This window comes from Mastomys coucha, unplaced genomic scaffold (assembly GCF_008632895.1).
Source record: "Mastomys coucha isolate ucsf_1 unplaced genomic scaffold, UCSF_Mcou_1 pScaffold22, whole genome shotgun sequence".
NCBI lineage: Eukaryota > Metazoa > Chordata > Mammalia > Rodentia > Muridae > Mastomys > Mastomys coucha.
Genome location: NW_022196905.1, coordinates 194,840,395 through 194,860,975, shown reverse-complemented (window position 1 = coordinate 194,860,975; position 20,581 = coordinate 194,840,395). Strand labels below are relative to the sequence as shown.

Here is a 20,581-nt window from a genome sequence, read left to right as displayed (position 1 = left end):
CTCTCCCTCTCTCTTTCTTTCCCTCTCTCCCTCTCTCCCCACTGATCTCTTCCCTTCTCTCTTTTTGTCCTTTTCTACCCCCTTTCTCTGCCTCTCCTCCCTTACTCAGACCTCTGTCTCAGGTCCCAAATGAACTTCCTTTAATACCTATCCTATGGCTGATACCTTGGGAAGGGAGGTGCCTCAGCATAGGCCTGCTAAGGCACCCCATCCTGCCTCATCATACCTCATTTTATAAAACATCAACACTGGATGCTTGGGATCCTCATGTCACCCTGAACCTTTTTCATGGTGAGCTTTCAAGCATAAAAACCATGTTCTGAGTTGACATACTTCAGTTAGCAAGAAAAGTTAGCCAGAAGTAGAACAAAGTTAGTATATTTAGAGACTATCCCATAACTATGGACTGTGATGATTTAGGTCTTGGTTTCCAGTTTTGTTAGGTAGTGGTGTCTACATTCAGAGTGTTACAGCCTGAATGGAGTCGTTCCATCATGGAGTCAGTTGTGCTAAGGTCTGGGAGGCCTACTAAGGTTTGGGGCCCTGTTACATTCCCCACTGGTCTTGGTAAGTGAGTCAAATAACAGACTCATTCTATTTTAGTTTAAGATTCAGGACCTGCACATTAATTAGCTAGGGGGACCAAGAGAAAGACTGGTACCAATCATCTGATCTCTCTCTCTTTCTCTTGCTTTCTTTCAGGTTTGTTTTTTTTTTTTTAATTACTTTTGATCCATTAGCATAGAAACATTAGGGTTTTTTTTTCCCAAAAAGCTAGACAGAGTTTTCTTTATCTTATGAGAAGTAAGCCTAAGACTTTCCAATTTTGTCAGATTATTTCTGCAAGAGAATTTAATTGCTTTTTTGATTCCTCTGGGTCCTGATCAACCTGCTCCATAGTTTGGAAAGCATCAGAAGAGGCATATTTAGTCAAACCATTGGTACATGCCCACCAAGTAGTCTCAGCGGCTTGGTAGTATTGTTATCCAAATGAATTAACTCATAAGGCATAGGATCAGGCATCAGAATACGGGAAAGTGCCTCAGTTAAAGGCTTTGGATATTAAATAACCTCAATTTGGGCTGTGTCCAGTTACAGATAGTCTGTTAATAGCTGACAGTCAGATGAGTCCCTATCCCTGTGTATACCGGGCTAAGTGTCTAAGTATAACCAGAAAGTCTGGCTGATTTTGGCTGGGAATGATTAACTCTATCCTCAAGGTCCATTCCTGGGACATAGAGTCTGGTTCCCCAAGATTTTACTATTCTCCAAAAGCCAAAATCTTTTTAAAGGATTTTTTCTTAGTAAATCTCACTTTCACAACCTGTTTTTGTTTTGTGCATTTGGTGTTTTGACTATTACATGGCAGGAGGAATTTCTTTTCTGGTCCAGTCTATTTGGAGTTCTATAGGCTTCTTGTATGTTCATGAGCATCTCTTTCTTTAGGTTAGGGAAGTTTTCTTCTATAATTTTGTTGAAGATATTTACCGGCCCTTTAAGTTGAAGGTTTTCACTCTCTTCTATACCTATCATCCTTGGGTTTGGTCTTCTCACTGTGTCCTGGATTTCCTGGATGTTTTGGGTTAGGAACTTTTTGCATTTTGTGTTTTCTTTGACTGTTGTGTCAATGTTTTCTATGATATCTTCTGCCCCTGAGATTCTCTCTTCTATCTCTTGTATCCTGTTGGTGATGCTTGCTTCTATGGTTCCTGACTTCTTTCCTGGGATTTCTATCTCCAGAGTTGTCTCTCTTTGTGATTTCTTAACTGTTTCTACTTCCATTTTTAGGTCCTGGATGGTTTTGTTCAATTCCTTCACCTGCTTGGTTGTGCTTTCCTATAATTCTTTAAGGGATTTTTGTGTTTCCTCTTTAAGGACTTCTACTTGTTTACTCATGTTCTCCTGTAATTCTTTATGAGATTTTTGTGTTTCCTCTTTAAGCGCTTGAACCTGTTTACCTGTGTTCTCCTGTATTTCTTTAAGGGAGTTAATCATGTCCTTCTTAAATTCCTCTATCACCATCATGAGATATGATTTTAGATCCAAATCTTGCTTTTTGGGTGTTTTAGGATATCTAGGACTTGCTGTGGTGGGAGTACTAGGTTCTGATGAAGGCAAGTAGTCTTAGTTTCTGTTGGTAAAATTCTTGAGTTTGCCTTTCACCATCTGTTGATCTCTGGTATTAGATGTTCTTGCTGTCTCTGGCTGGAGTTTGTTCCTCCTGTGAGTCTGTAAGCCTGTGTCAGCACTTCTGGGAGATCAGCTCTCCTCGGGTAAAACCTTATACAGAGGGCTGTAGATCAATCATCCTTCCTGAGTCCTGGGATCAGAGCACACACTGGAGACAGGTTCTCTACTTGAAGGAAAGGTGCAGAGAAGTCTGTGGATCCACTGTCCCTCCTAGGTGTAGACAGAGGTAGAAAAAGGATCCTATCCCAGCTTCCCTGCCACTTCTGAGGCCTGTGTCTCCAGGCTAGTCATGCCTTCAACCTCTGTGTTTATAAAGGAAATTTCCTTGTTTCTGGCAACCAGCAGGCCTAGCCCCAAGGCATCCACAGAATTGTAAACTTTGTATTTTCATTTCAAAAGATAAATTTTCAAACCCTTTTTTATGTAAATATACAACCAGACATTTAAGTGGGCATCAGTAAGTAAAGATGCTGATGAAATATGGGTTTGTAGTCATTTTAGCCAATACTTTCCCTGTGTCTGTCTTCCTCAGCTTCCAGTCCAGGTCTGAGGGCAGTGGAGTTTGGATTATGATTCTATATTTATAGCCTCAGTGCAAAACACAAGGCTCAAAAGGAGGTAGAGGGGCAGGGGGTGGAAGGGCCCAGTGAACCCTTAATTTCAGTGGCTCCATTGTCCAAAATCAGCTGTTTGGCAGGTCTATAGCTTCTGTTTTCTTAACCAGGGTGTGGTAGATCCATGGGGTAATGCTAGCTGTCTTCATGGTGTATCTGTGGAAAGAATTACATTTCAGGGTCCTTTCCAGGTTAATTTCAGCTCCCTTTGGCTATTCAGTTGACACAGATGGTGTCACTGGATATAACAGGAGGAAACTTGTGGTGGACTCAGGTTGGCCAGGTCTTTGATGGTTTAATGAAGAACTGGAGGGCCTGTAGAGAGTTCTGCCAACTGCTGGTTTCTGAGCCTGGGAAGCAGTGGGGGAGGTTTTTATTAAACATAGTCTCATGGGAAAAGGTTTAAAACCCTCCCTAGATAGGGTGCAGCAGGCCAAAGCAAAGCCAAGGAGGCATCGCCATCCTTTCCTGGACTCTAAGATGAGTTTTATTAGAGGTTTTGTTTGGTTGGTTTTTGTCCTATTGCTTTTGTTTGTTTGTTTTGGTCTATTTGTTTTTATCTTCCTAGAACTCTGAGTTCTATCTGCAAAGTGAATTTTTCAATCTATGTCTAAAGCTTTAGCTGTGAATTGAAATGTTCTGGCTATGAAAGCCTGGCCATTGTTAGACCCCATTGTTAGGAGGAGGCTAATTCAGGTGACCACTTCCTGGAGGAGCTTTTAATCTACTATTTGAGCAGTATCAGACTGAGAACACTTTTATCCACCCAGAAAAGCTATGTATGAAAAATAACAAGTGATTTTGCCATTCCCCAGCAGGACAGATCTTGGTGAAGTCAGTTTTTCTGGAATTCACCAGGTATTTGTGTCTCATTTAGATCCATTCTCTGAGTGTCTTAGCTAGGATTTACATTACTGTGAACAGAAACCATGTACAAGGCAACTCTTATAAGGACAACATTTAATTGAGGCTGGCTTCCAGGTTCAGAAGTTCAGTCCACTATCATCAAGGCAGAAACATGGCAGCATCCAGGCAGGCATGGTGCAGTAGGAGCTGAAACTTCTACATCTTGTTCCAAAGGTAGCTAGGAGAAGATTGGCTTCCAGGCAGCTAGGGCAAGGGTATTAAAGCCAATGCCCACAGTGACACACCTACAAGGTCACTCCTACTCCAATAAGACCACGCCTATTCCAACAAGTCTACACCTCCAAATAGTACTATTCTCTGAGCCAAGCATGCCCAAACCACCACATTCCACTCCCTGGCCCCCACAGTATTGTTCAAACTCATGAGTCTACAGGGCTATACCTAGCCATAGCATAATAAATGATACATTTAGCCCAACTTCCAATGTCCCCATAGTCTATAGCAGTCTCAACAATGTTAAAAGTCCAAAGTTCAAAGCCTTTTCTGAGATTCATCCAATCACTTAACTGTAATCCCCAAAGTAAGACAGGAAATCAGCTGGGCAAACTCCAAATTCTGCATCTCCATGGCTGATGCTCCTTTTTCATCTTTGTTGACAGCAACAACCTTCTTTCTCTTGGGCTGGTTCCACTTGCAGTTAGTAGCTTTCCTCCGCAGCTATCCAATGGCTCTGGCATCTGAAACATCTTGGGATCTCCAAGGAAACCTCAACATTACAGCTTCTTCTTCTATTGTCTGGGATCCACACATGATCTTCTGGCATCCTCCACAGGGTTTGGGTCACTTCTGCAGCTCTGCCCTCTGTAACACTCTAAGCTCAGGTTGATCCACTCCACTGCTGCTCTAGTTCTTGGTGATCATCCTATGGTACTGGCATCTCCAACACATTGTGGTCTTCAACTGCAATAAGGCTTCATCAATAAGGCTGCAGTAGCCTCCTATAGGCTCTCTTTCATGGTGCCAAGCCTCAAATCTTTTGCATGACCCCTTCAGTCCTCAGCTGTCAACTACAACTGAGGCTGCACTTTCACCAATGGCCTTCCCTGACCTCTCACAATGGTAAGCCTCAGCTGTTTTTCATGACCCCTTTATATCTTCAAAACCAGTACCACCTGGGTGACTCATATATTATCAAGTCCAACTGCAGCGGGAGGTACAACCTTAGCTATTTCTGGAACAAAGCTTCTTTGTGCTCTCAGAAAACACTTCTCAGACTTCACCTCAGTGATGATGGTCTCTTCTTAATCACCATTAACTTCTTAGTTCCAACTAACTAACCAGCATCAGTTGTCGCAGTAGTCCCTTCTATTTTTGACTCTCAAGCCAGAGCCACATGGCCTAAACTGATGAGTTCTGCTTGGTGGAGATGGAACGTGTTCCCTTTCTCTATTACATTATCTCCAGCTTTCTGTTTTCCAACTCTTTTACTGACTAAGCTTAGCTGTCCTAGAACTTGATCTGTAGATTGACCTTGAAATCGGAGATCTGCATGGCTCTATCTCCTGAATACTGGAATCAAAGGCATGTATCACCACACCTGGACTTAAGCTTTTCTCTACTTGGACTTTGCTTTACTCCAGGCTGGCCTCGAACTCAGAGATCTGCTTGTCTCTTTCTCCTGGGATTAAAGGTGTGTACCACCATGCTTGGATTTGGTACTCACTTTGTCCCTTTATTACTTGAACCATACATTTTATGTTTTTCTTTTCTCAGCTTGATCCTTAAAATGTTATTCATATAACAAAACCAGAGAACAATGTCTCTGCTGGGCTTTTTTGAGACTTCCTTTGTCTATACTATTAATATAAATGTCTTTACCTCAGCCTCAGGTAGACTCTTCACACAAGGGCAAGAAGCAGCCACATTCTTCACCAAAATACCACCAAAACATTCTCTAGGCCACATTCTTAAATTCCTCTCCATTGAAGTTTCTTGGGCCAGTTCTGCACAGTTCAAATCACTCTCAGCAACAAAGTATTCCATATTCCTAGTAGGCTTGCTCATTAAGCCTCACTTAAAGCATTCTACTGCTGTCCAAATCCAAAGTCACCAAATCCACATTCCTCCAAATAAAAACATGGCCAGGCCTTTCATAGCAATACCCCAGTCCCTGGTACCAACTTGTGTCTTAGTGAGGGTTTTACTGCTATGAACAGACACCATGACCAAGCAATGCTTACAAGGACAACATTTCATTGGAGCTGGCATATAGGTTCAGAGTTTCTGTCCATTATCATCAAGGCAGAAGCATAGCAACATCCAGGCAGGCATGGTGCAGGAGGAATTGAGAGTTCAACATATTTTTCTGAAGGCAAACAAGAGAAGACTGGCTTCCAGGTCCACAGTCATAGTGACACACTTCCTCTAACAAAGTCACACCTATTCCAACAAGGCCATACCTTCGAATAGTGCCACTCCCTGAGCCAAGCATATTCAAACCACCACACTAGGTAAAGGCTCTCTGTTTAGGATTCACTTGAGCACAAATCTGGCATGTGGTTGACAGTTTTGTGGACCCTAGATGAGTAGCCTGGAGAAAGTGTGTTACCAGAGTCCTGACAGTTGTTTCTGAGAAAATAATCTTTCTTTCTGGTGTCCTCCATCGCCCTGTGGATTTGAGCTGTCCATTTCTTCTTTACTATAATGTCTTAGGCAGCACCAGAGTGTGGCATGTCATCAGAATATCAACAGGCCCCACAGATCTTAGGCCCTTTGTCAGGCAGGCAGATCAGCACCCCAGAAGTGAAGGAAGGCAATTTGGAGGGGAAGCCAAACAGCTTCTAGGAGGAACGTGATATTTTCAATGTTCTCTCTCTTTTTAAAAAATTATGTATTTATTTTATTTTTTATTTTGTATTAGCTGTGAGAAGCTCTCTTCCTCTAAAGATCACACTGTGGACATTCCAGGTAGTAACATCATACCAACGGATGATCTGTGTAAATGGTGGTGGATTTTCCTTTTCTCCACCTGAGAGACTGAGTCAGATCAATCAGTTCTTCTCTCTACACAGAAGTATTTGTCTTGGGCCCAAATTATTTTGTTTTACAGTAACCACTGCAGCTGTCATATACCTGGTTTTTCTTTCATCTCATGACAGTCATGGATGATTACCTGAGTCAATGGGCAAGAGGGTAACTGAATTGATGGCTGTGGGTTTCTCAAATCACACTTGAGACTGGCTTAGGAGTAGAGCCAAGTACTGGCTCACATAATCATTAGACAGCCAGTTTTCTGGTGCTTCTTGGAGGAGGTCTTCAACAATGTCATGGCGTGCTGTGAGTATAAGATCTTGATCCAGAGTTAATTTGTTTGCTTTTTTTTGTTTTCCCATCAGACTACCAGTAGCTACCACAGGTCTTTGACAGATGGGTCATCCTATGGCTAGAGGTTTCAGTTACTTGGACAAGTATGTCTCATAGTCCCAAAGTTTGGTTTAAAAACTTTCATAATGTCTTTTGTTTAGTCTCAGTCCAGATTAGGGGCCTCAGTGCCCCCATTTTGTGTTGGTCTCTAGACAACTTGCTATTACCATTACCATAAACTCGGGTATCCAGAGACAGCAATGCCCAGTTGCACCTAGTAACTCTCAAACCTGTGTCTTAGTCTTTGGAGCTGGAAGCTGAAGGCAGCCAACAATATTACTCTGAGACTGGCTCCTTTTGCTTGCCCTCAGCTGGGAACTGAGATAGGTATTCTCTGATGTAAAAATTTGGGCTTTTTCAACCAACATTTTGTAGCCCAGGGCCTATAATTCTTGTAGCAGTCCATTAGTGGCCTCTTTATAATCTATGTTCCCAGGAACCCTCTGATAGAAGGGCAGAGGTCATCACTTAAGATCTCGGCAACAGGGTTGGCAAACATTTAAAGCTTTGGGTCAACTCAGTCCATGTAAGATGCCTGCTGTAACTTCCCATTGAGTCTATCCATTTAAAACCAAAAATGGGTTGACTCACCTCTGTCAATGGGGGGGGAGGGGCTAAACAATGCATGTTCTAGTTCCAAGAGAGTGTACACTGTTTCTCTGAAGAATCAGACTCATGAGAATAGGAGGTGCCAGCTTGTAAAGTATTGAAGTAAGTAGATTTGCAGTGTTTACCAGGACCAAATAAAAATATTGATCAACTAAAATGCTTTGAAGATGCTCTGTGTTCTGTGGTATCAAATACTTGCACATGATTTAGTTATTTATGTAAAATTTAAACAAGTACATCTCTCCTATTGGTGTGTAAATTTACTTTCATTTTTAATAAACACTAAAATATGTATCCCAAAAGGACTGTTTTAAATTAACACCCTTTATGATTTATTATCAAAATATGTATTCCTATTACATGAATTTGTGTGGTTTTGAATTTCCTTTTTAACTGTTTATGATTTATGATCCATAAATCACTTATAAATATAGAAAGACCATATTGATTGGATAAAACCTCTCAAAAATAATTTTTGAAGACCACTTCTCATACTGTACCCACAGTTGTCCTATAACCTACTGTGTTGTCCATGAGGGACTCAGACATGAGCAATCTGCCATGTTTTCCCAAGAATTGGGATCACAGTTGTAAGGCACCCCTGTGGCATACAAACCTCAAAATTCAAATCTAAAAACTAGTTGGGAAATTCTTTTGTATAATGAGAAAAGAAGAAGAGGAAGAAGAAGGAGGAGGAGGAGGAGGAAGAAGAAGAAGAAGAGAAGAAGAAGAAGAAGAAGAAGAAGAAGAAGAAGAAGAAGAAGAAGAAGAAGAAGAAGGAAAGAAGTAAGACACTGTAGCAATTAAAGACTTAGACAATACTTAGAAATTAGTTATTGTTATGTTTTGCTTGATAAAGCACTGACCAAAGTCAAATTGAGCAATAAAGGGTTTATTATGTCTTATACTTCCAAGTGACAGTCCAGTGAAACCAAGACAGGAAATGAAGCAGAGACCATGGAGCAACAATCCTTATGGGCTTGCTGTCAAAGGCTTGCTCAGCTTGCTTTCTTACATAATCAGGACCACTATCCCAGGAATGCCACTCCCCACTGTGTCCTGGGCTCTCCCACTATATCAGTCAAACAAATACTGGATGATGGTGGTGTGTGCCTCTGATCCCAGCCCTTAGAAGGCAGAAGTAGGTGAGTATCTGAGTTCATAGCCAGCCTGTTCTATATATATATATATACAGAGAAACCCTGCCTTAAAAAGCCAAAAAGCAGCAAAACAAACACAACAACAGAAAGAAAGAAAATCTACATTATAAAATCCAGTAGCTTTTTATTTTGCTATCATGAAAAACATAAAGCAAAATGCTACTTTCACATTCTATAACATATATTCGAGAGATGTTCTTTCTGGCAAGCATTCTCTGAACTGAAAATACAGTGCTGTGGCACCAGAGGCAATGCCCTAAGGCTTACTTCTGTAACATCTCTGCAAAGCACACCCAGAGGGAGTTAGCCATACGCTGAACAAATTTTTTATGAAGACTGGATTTTTGCTTATTGCTACGATTTTAGGATCAAGAAGTTAGATGAAAAAATTAGCTTCCCTTCAATCTGGTAACATTAACAGACTTAAACCTTGAATTTATAATAAGTGCTGGCAGCCTGTTTTAAGAAAAAAAAAAATGGCTGTATCTAGGGACTCAAAGTCTTCTGAAATATTTTCCACAAATTGCTCCATCTGGGATTCCCAGAGACAGCAACATCTTGCTTTGTTTTCAGAGCAAAACGGCTCCAGGTATTCTTTCTGGAAGCAGATGTCTGAACTTTGCTATTACCTTTTGTACCATGTTAGCATATTGTATGTACTTCTTAATGATGATGAACTCTGTGTACTTAAAATGGCAAGAACTAATGACTCAGAAAATGTCATCCTGAATGACTGACACTTTTTTTTTTCCTGATGAGATGGGAATCACATCAAGTATTAGCTGAATAAAAGACTGAAAAGCAGAGTGAAGCCATTCTTCCTTGAGAAATGAGATCATATTGTTTCTCTGGATCTAATTATGGTGGTAGTTGTTTAAATCTTCTATGGAAAAACTATGGAACCAAACTTCTAGACAGCTATCTCAGCTGGTAATGGTGCCTGCTACCAAACCAGACCACCAGATTTCAGTTCTGGGGTCTCACATAGTGAGAGGAGAGACCAGCTCCCGTAACTTGTCTTCTGGTATCTACATGTGTGCTGCGTGAGTGGTGTTTATAGACATGGGAGTGTATATGGACATGTATCAATAATTTTTTTATGCATCAATATTTTCTCTGTCTTTAAAAGCTGAGTGCACAGCTATGGACTGCTGGGTGTGGATGTCTCATTCAGTTATTTTCTTACATGGAGAGGGTTTTTTTCCTCTTTAGATCCATTATCAAGCATGCATTTGTCTACCTTGAAGATAAGCCAATTCCAAAAATGTAATATATGTTCACATGAATGTCCCCTTGACATCCCGTTTTCTTCATTATAGCCCAAGCAACTGACATGTTTTTTTTTCTCCCAATCAAGCATGCCCTTTATCTCTTTGCATCCTTACATACAAGCTCCTAGATACTGTTAAGAAAAAGGTTGATTTTTACTAGTTTCATTGGATTCTCTTGGCCAGGAGAGGTTAATGTTCTGAGTTCTGTATTTCCCACATCTGGTTTTCCTGGTTTTCTAGTTTTACTTTTCATTTCACAGTCTCTAGATCCTTTCCTATCAGTGGACAGACACACTCATCTCCCATAAAAAAGCAAGCAGGACATGATCAATTAAATTCACGATGTGCTTTCCCAGTACTGTTCATGTTGCATAGATTGCCCATTTTCTTTTCTATCTTATGAAATCCCATTTGTTTCTATTTTCTGCATAAACTGAAAGAAAAATTTCTCAAAAAATCCCTCTTCTGGAATCAACCCATAGTATCTTTACATAACTACATTTAGAGTTCAGTACATAAAGCTATATGTATGAATTCTTATAGATTTTCAAGATATTTTATGCCACTTAACTTTCATTCATTCATTCATTCATCAAACATTTATTGGAGACCTGCTATTGTTAGTTATTTTATTATGGGGTAGGGAAGACAGTTGTAAGAAATAATCTTAACTTTTAACAAAATTATTTTCTACAAGAAGAGTTAGCTTTTAAGTAAATATTTATTTACAAATATAGCATAAGTTACTCTAAGGGAACAGAATCTGGAGAGAAGATGTTGGGAAAAAATAGTCTGAAGGTGAGTAGGAAATATTTCCAGAGAATTTTCTCTTATAAGGGTAGATGATTATTCAGAACTAGGTATATGATTGAAGCTCCAAATGTCATAAATGAACTATGTTTTGTGGGCTGAATTTCTCTGAAAAAAAAATTCACGGTTTTGTAGACGAGTCTGCAGATTAATTCGAACTCCCATGATTGTAGAAAGTTGGCCAAAGGTCCATCGCCAAAATTATTTGGGACCACTTTACTCGCTTTAATAGTTGTTTATTCTTCCATATCTGATACAGCATGCCTTTCACTATTATGTAAAAGCCTTTCTAATGTATTAACTTGGCAGACTGTTCTACTAAGCAAAAGCTAAGGATAGAGCATCTAGTAGATTTCCCAGGTTTGTGTAACTTGCTTGCCTGATGTTCTGAGACTCTAGTTTGTTAACTAAGACCATGGTGGATCCCACTGTTTCGAGCAACTTGAATCCGTGTTCCTTGGATTCTATCATGGTCTCTCACATTGATTCTGGACATCTGCTTACTCCATTTGGAATGCATACTGTGCTTTTAATGGTCAGTTTCAAGTACATGAAGGCCAATTTCCTCTAATGTGGTGACTAAAGGACCAAATTAAAGAAGCTACTTCAGAAATATAGACCCCAATTACAGCAGTAAGCACTTGTTTTCCATTAGTATCCACTGGGCAAATATGTTTTGCTCACGGTATGGACAGATAGACTAATTGATTGCAGCTGTACTAATCAAAACAATCTCATTCACAGATGTGGTCCATGAGGCTACTTGAACCTATAAAACAGTAAGACAGAGAGAGTAAAGCCGGACAGAGAGCACGCTACACTCACTATTCCAAGCAATGCTTCAGGACTAATGTAGAAGCCAGGTGATTTGTTTCTTGTTCATTCGATTCATTTTTATATAAGTTACAGCTTCGATTTAGAAAATTAGGCAGTGACAACGCTGGTGGGGCATACTCCTTCTGCTCTACCTTTTAAATTTTTAATGTACAGGTCTGCTTGAAGTTTTGACCTAAAGCTTAGGAATCGCAAATTTTGCACAGCAGCCCCGTTGCTAGGTAACCAACTCGCTCCCAGTGGTGTTTCCAGGGGTCACTAGGGACTTCCGCCTCCCTGTCCCATGTGCTCCAATCAAACACTAGTGTGCTTGTCACGTGCAATTCTGGGGCGGTATCCAGAGTGCTGTCCGCTCCACCCTGCTCTGTGAGGGTGGGCGGAACCGGCCTCTGGCTCCGGGATGTTCAGGGCCGCCCTGCCCCTTAGAGCTGAGTGGGCGGCGAGGAGGGCGTGGCGGGTGCGCGGGCCGGGGCGGTCCCTTTGGCCGGTCTAGCTTTAGCACCCGCTGTCGTCCAGAGCTGCAGCTGCTGTCTGCTCCAGGTAAGGCTCAGGTGGGATTGCAGTGTAGGAGAGACTGCTCAGCACCCAATCAAAGAGGATGATGTTTGAATGAGTTGGCTTCACGTCGGTGACCAGCACTCTGAGGTTTCAGACTAGAGCTCTGAGCCTCCTACAGTGCTGTGCAAGCCGTGATGCCTGAGGAGCTAATCCCAGGAGTTTTGCAGCCACACACCTGAGTATTAACAAGGCATAGTTAGAACTCAACATGTATGAGGATTGCCCCTGCTTGGAAGCTGGGGTTGTTTCTAGACACGTTTGCTGTTATTTCTAAGGTTAATAAGTATATGACTGTCTAGAACCTAGAATGTTATTCCATCAGTGTGCAAGACGTATTTGCATAGATTACTTCCTCCCTGTGAAATGGTTGTACCAAGAAAGCTTTAAAAAAAGAAATGTAATAATATAATGGCAATACTAACCCTGAGAAAAATTATTGTATATTATGTAGATCATAGAAATACTTTCTTGTTCTCTTATCGATATATCCACATTTGTATGCAAATGTTCATAGAGGCAAAATTTATGTTAGAAATAAATTAGAATACATAAAATACACTAAAAAGTTGGCTAGTGTATCAATCACATATCACATTTATTTCATATAAATGTCTTTAACATAGATTTGAATATATGTTATATTTCTAACTTACTCAGAACAAACTATCCTCCAAAGAATACTGAGAAAGACATTGTTTAAGAGATAAAAAGAATTCAACTTAATAATATGATATTGTAATTACCAATTTTAGCACTATCATATCATTTCTAGGTTACAATAATCACAAAACTAGTTAGATGCAAGGGGATTTATGAGGATTTAAAAACGAACTAAAATTGATGGTATATTTTATATATTTGTTGGCTCATGCATTCTTTTATCATTATTTCGAATGAGGGAAAACTTAACCCTGTAACACTAGTGACTGAAACCTATAAGTAATCCTTTATTCTAGAAGGTGCTACAGCAACTGGAATGTGCAGGGGCATGATTATAGTTCTATGTAATGGAAGACAGAAATCTGAGGCTGGCTGACAAACTTAAGTGACTCTGAAACTTGCTTTAGTGGAATATTTATGGGTTAATGTAATAAATGGTAGTTTTAGCACATTAGGAGTTCTTGGAAATTTTTCTAAATTGGAATCAACTAATGATCTATTTCAAAAGACACCCATAAAATGAAAGATTTTTTTATTAGATATTTTCTTTACTTACATGTCATATGATTTCTCCTTTCCCAGTTTCCCCTCCAAAAAACAGACGAACAAACAAACAAAAACAACAAGAACAAACCCCTGTTGCCTCTCCCCTCACCATGCTTGCCACCCAACCCTCTCCCACTTATTGGCCCTGGCATTCCCCTACACTGGAGGCACAGAACCTTCACTGGGCCAAGGGCCTCTCCTCCCATTGATGATCGACTTTGCAATCCTCTACTATACACATGCTGCCAGAACAATCAGTCCCACCATGGTTGGTGGTTGAGTTCTTGGTTGGTGGTTGAGTCCCTGGGAGCTCTGAGAGTACTAGTTCATATTGTTGTTCATCCTATGGGGCTGCAAACCCTTCAGCTCCTTTGGTCCTTTCTCTAACTCCTTCATTGGGGACCCTGTACTCAGTTCAATGGATGGCTGTGAGCCTCTACATCTGTATTAGTCAGGTACTGTCAGAGCCTCTCAGGAGATAGCTATATTAGGCTAGCTTGTCCTTCAAAAGGAAAGTTTTTTGAGTGAGGTCTACAAATGTGTACACACACACACACACACACACACACACACACACACACACATATATATATATATATATATATAGAGAGAGAGAGAGAGAGAGAGAGAGAGAGAGAAGTTGGATTTTTAAAATTTATGTTGACCTAACATCTCCTTGTGTTGATTTTAATGGATTGCTAAAGAAGCATAAACACTTCTGAGAAAATACTACTTTTAGTTGCCTTTTAAAAACTTCATTGTCTTTAATTTTATAATTAAAAATGTTATATCAGAATTCTAAAATCACACTTTTGTGACAATATATAATAGCATAACATATAGAAATTACTGATAAATTTAGCTTAGAAAATTAGTTTTTATAACTCATCTGCTCTAAGCAAAGACTACTATAGCTAGGCTGGGGTTTTTTTTATTTATTTATTGCTTTCTTTAAATGATTTTTAAGTCCTTAGCTTGAGTAGAGATGGGCCAAGAAAGCTTTTATAATAATTCAGGCAAGAACATGACTTTTTTAGGTTATTTTTACTTATATGTTATGTTTATTTTAACTTCTGTGCCATAGAAGGCCAACAGTGGTTACTGTGTCATTATTAATAAAATTACAAAATTTCTAACTTAATCTAATTTTATTTTCTGAAACATTGTAATGAAGACCAAACTGAATGCTCCATTAATCTGAAGGATTAACGTTTTCTTCTCACCTTCTAGATTTACTTGAGATTTGGTATATACAAGAAGAATAGTAGTAGTTAATATTATTTGCGTAACCAGTTTAGTTAGCCATTCGTGGGGATGCCACCCGTCTATGCATAGAAGACCAAAACATTAGTCATGTGATTTCCAGTGTGTTTTCATGGATGAATATCCTGTGATGAATATTTTCTTTTGAAATAAAGCTTATTAGGAGACAGGGAAAGGTATCTTACTAACTTATTAATCACGCTCCTTCGTTTGTGTTAGAAGCACATTCAACTACAAGCGGCACTCCAGTGCCTATGACTACACATTGCCCTTTGATAATATCATGGCCGTTATTCTTCCATTGTTAATGAGACTGTGCCTTTGAGATTTGAGAACGAGCAATTACATGTGAACGCCTAAAGAGAATTTTAGAAATTCCCCTAGAGAATCTGCTATAGAAACAGAATCTAGAGGGAAACTTATTTCTCATCTACTTTATTTAAAAGTTCCAAGAAGGTCTCACCTCTCCTTGAGCACTGTGAAGAGGTTAAATCTCTGTTAAAATCGCTGTTAGTGCTGCCTGTCTGACATGAAGCAAGAACTTTCTAACACTGAATTTGAGAGCCCCAGGGACAGGTTTCCTAGCACAGTGTGTGAGCAATCACAGCTTGAGTGCTGAAGGAACCCTAGAGTGGAGCCCTTTAGGGACCAAACTACCCACCCATGAATCCTGCCGCAGGTTGGGAGGGGAACCCTGTGACTGATGGATTCCAACCATACTTGACACTGTACTTTTTTTTGAAGTAGATGTTTTCTTTATTTACATATCATACAATATCTCCTTTCCCAGGTTCCCCTCCAAAAATAAAATAAAACAAAAACAAAAACAAAAACAAACCCCTGTTCCCACCCCACCATCTCCTGCTTACTGGCCCTGTCATTCCCCTACACTGGGGCATGAAACCTTCACAGGGCCAAGGGCCTCTCCTCCCACTGATGACCGACTTGGACATCTGCTTTATATATGCTGCTGGAGCCATTAGTCCCACCATGTGTACTCTTTGGTTGGTGGTTTAGTCCCTGGGAGCTCTGAGGTTACTAGTTAGTTCATATTGTTGTTCATCCTAAGGGGCTGAAAACCCTTTAGCTCCTTGGGTCATTTCTCTAGCTTCTTCATTGGGGACCCTGTACTCAGTCCAATGGATGGCTGTGAGCCTCTACTTCTGGATTAGTTGGGTACTGTCAATGCCTCTCAGGAGAGAGCTATATCAAACTTCTGTCAGCCAGCACTTGCCTGCATCCACAATAGTGTCTGGATTTGATGATTGAATATGGGAAGGATTTTCAGGTGGAGCAGTCTCTGGGTTGTCCTTCCTTCAGTCTCTGCTCCATAGTTTGTCTCTGCAACTTCTTCCATGGGTATTTTGTTCCCCCTTTTAAGAAGGAAGGAAGTATCTACCCTTTGGTCTTCCTCCTTGAGTTTCTTGTGGTTTGTGGATTGTACTTTGTGTATTCCGATTTTCTAGACTAAGACCCACTTATCAGAGAGTGCATACCATGTGTGTTCTTTTGTGATTGGGTTACCTCACTCAGGATGATAGTCTCCAGATCCATCCATTTCCCTAAGAATTTCATAAATTCATTGTTTTTAATAGCTGAGTAGTACTCCATTGTGTAGATGTACCACATTTTCTGTATCCATTCCTCTGTTGAGGGACATCTGGGTTGTTTCCAGTTTCTTGCTATTGTAAATAAGGCTGCTGTGAACATAGTGGAGCATGTGTCCTTATTACTTGTTGGAGCGTCTTCTGGGTATATGCCCAGGAGTGGTATAGCTGGATCCTCTGGTAGTACTATGTCCAATTCCCAGAGGAACCGCCAAACTGATTTCCAGAGTGATTGTACCAGCTTGCAATTCCACCAGCAATGAAAGAGTGTTCCTCTTTCTCCACAACCTCTCCAGCATCTGCTGTCACCTGAGTTTTTTATCCTATCCATTCTGGAAGGTGTGAGATAGTATCTCAGGGTTTTGATTTGCGTTTCCCTGATGATAAGGATGTTGAACATTTCTTTAGGTGCTTCTCAGACATTCAGTATTCCTCAGTTGGGAATTCTTTGTTTAGCTCTGTACCCCATTTTTCAAAAGGGTTATTTGGTTCTCTGGAGTCTAACTGCTTGAGTTCTTTGTATATATTTGGATATTAGCCCTCTATCAGATATAGGATTGGTAAAGATCTTTTCCCAATTTGTTGGTTGCCATTTTGTCCTATTGACAGTGTCTTTTGTCTTACAGAAGCTTTGCAATTTTATGAGGTTCCATTTGTCAATTCTTGATCTTAGAGCATAAGCTATTGATGTTCTGTTCAGGAAACTTTCCCCTGTGCCTATGTGCTCGAGGTTCTTCCCCACTTTCTTTTCTATTAGTTTCAGTGTACACTCTACTTTTTGAACAACCCTCTAGGTTCTCTGGCTCTGGTGTATTTTGAGACACAGGCAGATAGATATCCCCAGGTCTTGCAATGACAACTGAAAATTGAAAGGGCAGTGGAAAGTTCTAGAGTGGACAGGGCAGAGGAAGAGAACCTGCACATGTTGAGCACTAGAAAAATTTCAAAGAGTTCTTAATCTTCAGGGTCAAAGGTCTCAAGCCAGAGAATGAGAACTGTTAATACTTGCACGGGTAATGACCTCCATGTCCCAAGCCTGCTTCGACTTACTAATTCCTATAGACTTACTACTTCCAGCTATGGTCCCAGATGACAACAAGGACAACCAAAAACTCCTAGAGGCCAGGATTTGAAGAGCTTACTCACCTGAGGCTTCCATCCAAGTGGAGCAGAGAACAGCAGGCAGCCACTTAGAGACTTTTGTCAATATATAGAGAAAGAAAATTTCATTATCATTTTTAGAAAGATTGAAGGGACTGAATCTAGAGAGATTCAGTCATTTAAGATTTTCTAGACTTTGCCAAAAAGGAAGGGGAAGGGACATTCTGAATTCGGAGTCGCAGCTGGTTCTTTCCATGCAGTCACACGAATAGCTATGTGAAATAGCTTCCCTTTGCAATGATAAAGATATTGCTTTCATTACCTAACAAATACTTAAGGGGTGTGGTTTGTTAGGCTATCTCCAAATTCCTGGGATTCTGCATTCCAATTCATAAAGCCCAACAACACAGAAACAGGCAGTAATATGTCTTCAAAAGTAAGACATAATTCATCCATGTCATTTACTCTCTTAAGGTTGCCTGATAAATATCACATTCAGGTACACCTTGGCAGAAGGGTCAGGAAACAAATCCTCATATGTTCATGAGGATGTTAGAACATTTGATGCTTATTTTATATCAAGTGCTCGGAGATGGGGGATTCAGAACAGAGTTCCTTAAGCAGTTTTCCATGTACTTCAGCTTATTGTTTACCTCTTTCATATTCTTGACATCTTAAATTATGAACATTGTTAATTTAATAAGAGGCGTGTCGTACATGCAGAAAAGTTGAAATTGGAAATTAAAAAAAAACTTGACTACACAGAGCACTCATGGTATTTAATGTGGTTTAAAATAGCTTTTATTTTCTTTTACAAATATCTTCACTGAAGCCTTAAAATTTGTGTAGTTGCTTAATAGCAGTTTACATTTAATTCTCTGAATCTCAATATATATTTGAGTACATCTCAATAAGTGCAATTATGCAGTGTTTTGTTTTGAGATAGAACCTCACACTGACAGTGAGCATTGCCTGCAGCTTACCCTGGAGCCCAGGCTGACCTGAAATTCATAGCAATCCTCTGGCATGAGTTTCTGGTGTGTTGGGTTTACAGGCATAAATCACCCCACCCTTCTATCTAGTATCTTTTTTTTTTTTTAAGATGGAAATACAACAATGGATTTGAAGGAATCATTTCAGAGTCTGAGATCCAAGGATCTATAGAGCCCAGGTATTCAATAGATGAGGAGCAAAGGCATTCAGATTGGCTCTCAAAATTAGATACGAAAACTTATTCTAGAACTGCTCAGGCTCTGGTCTCCAGCGCCCTACATTCCCTCCCAAGAGTTGCAAAGAGTACTCTCAACATTGTTTTCTCCCTCACTGTAATGATTCCAGTACCCATTCAAGTATTTTGAATAGTTAAGGTTTAAATTACTTATTGCATTGCTAAAATAATAGTTGTATCTAACAAACAATATATCATGTATTTGATCTCATCTTCTAAGACTTTTTACCTAAAATACTAGTCAAAAACTTCCTTTCCACAATTATCGTAACTTGTGAATGAATGCAAAGTTTTGCCTCAAAGTCTTTTGTGATTGCACTTTGGCCCTTCAACCCAATATGTCCTTGGTTAAAATTTTAAAGTGGGATGTTTAAAGTATAGGCTTGTCACTTGCTTTGGTCCTAAACAGTCTCTATAATCCTCTTACTAAACCTTCAACCAGCAGCATTTGCTTTCCTGAGAACGTAATAGACAATATATCAGCATATTTTTAAAACAGAATTTCTTAGCAAGTTTCCCAGACATCTTGTGGTGTTTGGTTGGTTGGTTGGTTGGTTGGTTTTTTAAAAAAAATAATTAGTCTAAAGTAATTGGTGAAGTAGAGACAGGAGGACCTCTGGGACTTACTGCCCTTCTTACCTCTAGCCTAATTGGGAAAACTTGATGCCAATGAGAGACTTTAACTCAGACAAGATGTACCACAGTCCTGAGGTTGACCACCAAGGCTGTCCTCTGGTATCCACATACATGCACATATGTGCAGCCCCACACATATAAACACATATTTGCATATTCACATTAAAAAATATTTAGATGTATGGTGAAAATAACTTATTCACACCTTTACGTCTTTGAATTGGTTTCTTGCTTTTCTGGATGAAACCAAGCATTATACCTCAAACACAGCTCCTGGGTACTGCTGAGCACATTGACATTTACATAGGTTATCCTAAGTGGTTATTTTGTGAGCCCAAACCAAAACCATTTAATAACCTGACTCTTTTCTACTCACCACCTAATCCAGGATTTCAAAGTAGGCTAATGCTACCCTTATTACAGCCTATTTTTATCATCTAAGCTTTTAAGAACATCACGAATTGGCACACACTGAGAATACTCACAGAGAATGTTGCGTCAAAGCATCTAAAACATAGGCTCAAGAATGACAGGAATATAAGAGATTATTCCTTGCTCTTAAAAGATACTAGATGGACCTTTTCTAATAAATTGCCTGTACTGGCAACCTTGGTCAATAAATCTCTAGCTTTGTTACACATATAAATCATGTGAGGGAATGCTGACACATCCTAGTGCTGACTCACTAGAATTAAACATGTGAGCCTGATAATTTCATCTGTAGCTAGTTTCTAACTAAACTGCGCTGCCAGTCACCTGAGAAGTGCATATGGTGATTAACTGATTTAGAGAATTATAAAATCCTCTTTATGATTAATAAAATCTCACCACAAGGATAATAGTTATTTGGAATTATAAATACTTCAAGCAAGATTTTATATTTGTGAGCCAAAGGATGATTAAAATGAATACTTCTAATTTTCTATAATTTTCAAATGTTTCACCAAACAGTAGTAAAACATTAATTATTTGCATGGATCTATTTGCATTCATATTTTAAACACTGCTATGTATTTATTTTTTCTATTTCAGAAATCAGCTAATTATATATTATATATGAACTTTCTTATATATTATATATATTGATTGATTTCTTTGACTAATCATGTCTAATAGCCATATATATATATGTATATATATGTATATATATATGTATATATATACATATATATATGCACACATATAGGTTTTTTTTTTTTTTTTT

General features: G+C 39.5%; 1 protein-coding gene across 7 annotated transcripts in view; it reads left to right on the top strand.

Annotated features, from left to right (window-relative positions):
- The first annotated feature begins 12,135 nt into the window (after positions 1–12,135).
- The window catches only part of Wdr17 (WD repeat domain 17), a 100,281-nt gene continuing 91,835 nt past the window's right edge, over positions 12,136–20,581 (top strand). For all 7 annotated transcript variants that reach the window (XM_031339834.1, XM_031339833.1, XM_031339832.1 and 4 more), the window contains exon 1: positions 12,136–12,318. The gene's annotated coding sequence lies outside the window, so the exon portion shown is untranslated. The remainder of the gene's footprint in view (positions 12,319–20,581) is intronic.